Source organism: Physella acuta, unplaced genomic scaffold, assembly GCF_028476545.2.
Source record: "Physella acuta isolate Inbredline_101_S28 unplaced genomic scaffold, ASM2847654v3 ptg001281l, whole genome shotgun sequence".
NCBI lineage: Eukaryota > Metazoa > Mollusca > Gastropoda > Physidae > Physella > Physella acuta.
Window position 1 is genome coordinate 58328 of NW_026732796.1, and position 6063 is coordinate 64390.

Here is a 6063-nt window from a genome sequence, read left to right on the forward strand (position 1 = left end):
TGGTTTAGGCTAATCTACAGGCAGTATTTGAATTCGATTTTCTTATCCCGTGAGTGTTAAAAAATTAATAAATATCTTTATAAATCTTTATGTCGAAACTAGATTCTATTTTAGGATTCGAAACAAATATTAGAAGGGTTGCCGTCATGCGCACTCAGTTTGTTGACTCGATTCCACAATGGCGGACACTGACAAGTACTGTGCTGATCCTAAAAATGTACAAGATTTAACTGCATTTGTAAGTAAAAATCCTACAAAATAAAAATTTATTCAAATACTTATATTTAAATTGTCACTCAAAAGTTAATAATTAACGTTTGAATTTGTATATAAACTTGATGTATTGAGAAAAACGAATGTGAATCGGTGATTTTTTTCATGGACTGCCATTTTTTATTTCTTTCTAGTCTAGTTCTTGCATACAAGTTTGAGCTTGCTATTTGATTAATAATTAAATGGTAAAAAACACATTTGTCAGACGGACATTTAATCAATCAGCTTTAGTAATATATGTCGATTGTGCTGTTAAGTATTGATTGATCACAACAATATCTAATAGTGATATGGTAAATAAAGCCAACCCTTGAATACTGAGGGTCAATGAGTTGTGATTAAAGCTCCAAGTCTTAGCTTGTGAAATGCTGACTCCAGTAAAAAAAAATTAAAAGGAAGTAGGGCTGTAAAAATTCAATATATAGGCCTATTGATTGATTGATCATTCATACTAATTGTTGCAGACTTGCAATTATTACTTTATTAGGCCTAATATTTGGCTAGCAGTAGCAGTTATTTACAAATTATAAAGAACTTGTAATGAAATGTAATGTTAAGCATTTATTGCCCATTTGAATTGATTATTTTTTTTAATCTAGTTAACAAGATCATTTTATTTGTTTTACATTTTTACTTATTTTTTTAACAGGTACAAACATTGCTGCAGCAGATGCAGGACAAGTTTCAAAACATGTCTGACCAGATAATCAATAGAAATATCCTTTTTGTTTGAATATATTGTTTCAAACTGCAGCTCTGTAACATAAAATGAAGGCTTGTTTAGGCAAGCTGATTTACACTGCATTATCTACCTTTTTTCTCTCATCTGGTTAGGCAATGACCAAAATAGATTTTGGCAGCTTACAAAAACAGGTTTAGTCATATTTGAATTGGATTGAAGCAGTATCTCATTAAGAATTTGAGACCCACATAGCAGGTCTTAACAGTTCCAGTACCTAGCAGTACTATTCATAAGCAAGCTACAACTTATCTACAAAGCTACTTTTTATACAGAAGTAATATTACTCTTTACTCTGCAAGCATTAAGTTGGCTATGACTAAGTTACAAATAGTATTAAGTTTTTTTGTTTTTCTTTTTTTTCCATATATTTTGTTTGGTGGTTTGATTATCTGTATAAACATTATTTTCCCTAACTTTCTATACTTGATGACATGGGAACACGAATTGATGATCTAGAGAAGAACATAGCTGATTTGATGACGCAGGCTGGTGTGAGTGATGGAGGCTTGTAGTCGGCCTGAACAATCAACATCTATACAGTTTAGAAATTTATTGTAGATAGTCAGGAGAGAAACTTTGAGTTGTACATTTTAGTCATGAACTGCAGCAGCACATAGTTTAGTGTTTTATTTTTGTAATTCCAAATAAACTGGGAAACCTGGTATGGTAAAAGAAGTTTTCAGCTTTAATGTCATTGATTATTTTGTTTGTGTAAGTTTTGGTTTTAATTTGTGCATTTCAAGGATACACAATTAATTTAAGGTTTCCAGCTTAAGGTGTGGCACAATTATTTATGAATAGTTTATACAGAATTTAGTTTATTTTTATATATTGCGTCTAGTACTAAATGTTTACAAGTATCAGTACTCTTAAAAAACACATTTTTTTTTTTAAAATTTGAATTAATTGAAGAAGTATTTTTTTTAATAGTTAAAGAAAATAAGAAGCGTTGATATTTGAATGAATGTATTTTGGTATTATGTTCAAATCTGTCATTTAAAACAAAACATTGCCTTGTTCAGTATTTTTTTGTGTAATATAGTGACCCAAAGATAAAAACTATTCAACTAATGAAATTTACTGAAAACAAATTTCTATGCATTCTCTAAGACAACTGTTTTTAGTCAAAAATTTATTTGAATGTCTGATTTAACTGTTTCAATAAACGTGTAATATAATCTGTATATTTACTTTTTTATTTTATATAAAGTCCTGTGTGAAGTATTGCTTATCCATAGCTTTAGGCATATCTGACTGGCTCTAAGTACAATATCATAACTGAATCTTGGTAAAACATTCCTGGTACCCCAAATAATATTTATAGAATGCCACACTATTCTTGTTTTTTGTGTAGCTGAACAATGTAAATTTTCTAGCGGACTCAACACCTTGAAGTTTACACTGTGTAATGCGTTACTTACTATGATGATACAAACAGAAGACAAGAAAACTTGGGGCTTGGAAAACAGTAATAAAGATTTATTTATATTTGTAAAAAAACAGATACATGTGTAACTAAATAAAAGCCAAATTTAAAAAAAAGAATCACCTGAGAAAAAAATAATGACAAATAAACTAATTTCAAACAAGTACTATACAGATACATCATCATTTTTAGTCTAAATAAAAAACAACAAAAATTATGATAGGACCTGCAAATCACAGTATTAAAGAAGAATTCTTATAAAAAAGAAAAAAAAACTCACAATTTAAAATTTCTGAAATTGATCTTTTACCACAGGTTTATGTAGTAGCTTAAAACTAAATGTTTATTTTAAAAGATACATAAATTCATTTTTTTAAAAACTTTAGTGAAGAACATTTCTAAAATAAACCTAAAAATATAACATCTCACCATTTGTTTTTCCTGAAAAGTAATCCATACATTGAAGTCAGTGTGTTAACTCTCATAAAAACCTAAGCTCTGCTAAAAGTTGAATTAGTACTCAAAAAACCCATCTGCTTATTGTTACATTACATACATATTTCATCAGTGAAATTGAGCAAATAAAATTGCAGATTTCATTTAACATAATTATATTTAAATAAACATTCTATTCATGTATGCTAAAATGAAATGTCAGGATGTAGGAAATAAATGAAATTTAAAATAAAATGAAAATGACTATTTGAAAAAGAAATCACAGATCTCACCAAATGAAAATAAACAATCAGCAGCTGAAGTGTTGTATTAGTCTTTTAGCCCACACATAATCTACAATAGTCTTCTAGCCCACACACAACCTACATTAGTCTTCTAGCCCACACACAACCTACATTAGTCTTTTAGCCCACACACAACCTACATTAATCTTTTAGCCCACACACAACCTACAGTACCCCTCACACAACCTACATTAGTCTTTTTGTCCACACACAACGTACATTAATCTTTTAGCCCACACACAACCTACAGTACCCCTCACACAACCTACATTAGTCTTTTTGTCCACACACAACCTACATTAATCTTTTATCCCACACATAACCTACAGTACCCCTCACACAACCTACATTAGTCTTTTTGTCCACACACAACCTACATTAATCTTTTATCCCACACACAACCTACAGTACCCCCACACAATCTGCATTAGTCTTGTACTTGTAGCCCACACATAACCTACAGTACCCCTCACACACAACCTACATTAGTCTTTTAGCCCACACACAACCTACATTAGCCCACACATAACCTACAGTACTCCCACACAATCTACATTATACTTTTAGCCCACACATAAGTTCAGATTTCATTGTATAGTGTAAGCTTTAACTTTAAAAAAAAATCCTGTCTTGTACAGAAGACTCAGTATAAAGTATACATTACTTAAATGACTGTATAAATTAAAAAGGAATGACAAGCTTTCAAAAATATTTACTGTGTACAATAATATGAAAGTTAAAAATTAGCCATATCACTATTAAAATCACAAGTTTTAGGGTAAGGATACTTCAGCACACATTTAGGGCTCATATTGGTGATATTCAAGTTTAGTGCTGCAGCTATGAGAAAAGTAGGCTACCATTGATTATTTCCTGCACACTTTTGGACAATTGCATGACATTATAAAAATTGATTTCATAGCTATTCTGTCTACAGGAACCAGCTCACATTCAGGATTTAATTAAAGAGTGCAGTGAGGCAAAGTAAAATTATTACTACATTATTAATATTAATTCTTACTCCAATGGAACATAATATGGAACTGTGTGCATTGTCATTGATTTATTTGGGACAAAATGTCAATGCCAGCACACAGCCGCATATATTGTGTCAATGAATGAGCAATGTTTTTAGTGTGTGTAGGGCAATTAATTTTAGCGTGATGAAATCTAACAGGTTAAAGTAAATCAATAGTAAATTATGTACATTATTTTAATATTCAATATCATTGATAAATTATTGCTTTTATTCTACTGAAAGTAAGAATATTTTTAAAAATGACAATCATGTGTTAACTTAATCACTAAGGATATTGTAAATGAGTGTTAAAGGCATTTGTACAAGTTTTATAAATACCATGCTGCAATCAGTTATAAATGTAATTTTATTGTAAAAATTGTAAAACCATTTTTCCACATATGACGAGGAGGGCAGGGAAATTAATGTAGTTGTAGAATGTGAAAGTGTAGGAGGTCTGTAATCTGGTGACAACAACCACAAGACGTATATTTGTCTACAGGAACCATGACTTTCTTGTCTATCCACATGGGATATTAATTTGACAACTGTTAAAGGGAAGTAATAGTGAGAAACATTTTTGCCACATTTACTTCCCTTGACTAATGTCAAGTATTTATTTGATGTGGAACTTGTTGAAACCTTGAGCACCTTTTTTACTTATCAACTGATAAGGTCGATTTCAAAACAAAGTTTTTTTATTTATAATTCCTAATTTTTATCTCTGAATAATTTCACAGCTTTCCTATATAATAATCTAGAAATGGTTTATATTATAAAATTACATCTGATAAAATATCTACATTCTAAGACAATTGGTTTGACTAGGACTGGCAGAGCTGGACTAGAGGTAGATGATGGATTTGGGAATGGCTGAAATGGAAGGGGGAGGGGGGTACGTCATATGTGGCTGAGCTAAATTGTAGCTGCAAGCAATATAAAATTTTGGAATGTGATATGTAAGGTATCAGAAAGCATCATTTTTCAGTTATACATACTTATAAAAATAGAAAAATACAGTGCCTTGGGGGAAGTCTACTAACAAGTGCAAGTGACATGTCTCTAATTGCTTTTAGGATCAATTAAATGTACATAAATAAATGAGCAGTATTGTGTTTCATGTTAACTCAGCTAACATTAACCATATCTACAAAAAGCAGTAGTAAAAAAAAAAGATTCTTAAAAACAGGTCTGATCATTTTTCCACCAACAAATATTTTTTTTTAAATTATAAAAAAAAAGATTCTGTATAAATATTTGACATATTAGAAATGTGAAGCCACAGATGAGTCTATATATATCCTTGCAGCTGCCTGCAATCACCATTTTGGTGGAACATGTAGCAGGTGCAAGTTTATTTACACAGACAAAGTCAGGAGATTTTGTAAACTGGCCAGGTAATCTAAATAATTTTTGCGCTGGTGAATGTAAAATGTCACATTCAGTTATGGCTAGATTGATATCTGATCTTTCCACTGCAAGGGCCATAAGTAACAAAGGTCCTGATACTTTAGTAGTAAATTGAAAAAAAAATAATGCTACAAAACATCAGCTGGTAAACTATGCAAATGTTTTTTTAAAAGTGTTATTGCACATGCCCACTTAATTTAACTTGCCTGGCATGTAAAACAGTTAAATTTTGATTCCTGATATCTCTCTCTAATATTTAAGCCTTTAATGAAAAAATGATTTATATGATCAGTTAATTGTAAGTGAAATAAAGTTTACATACTATTAGGCAGATCTAGACGATGAAGACAAAATTAGGTTATTTACATTTTCTTTGAATACCTTCATTTAACAATCAAATACAAATTTGTTTTTCATTAGTTTTGCAGATCATCACAGCCATTTCTCAATTAAC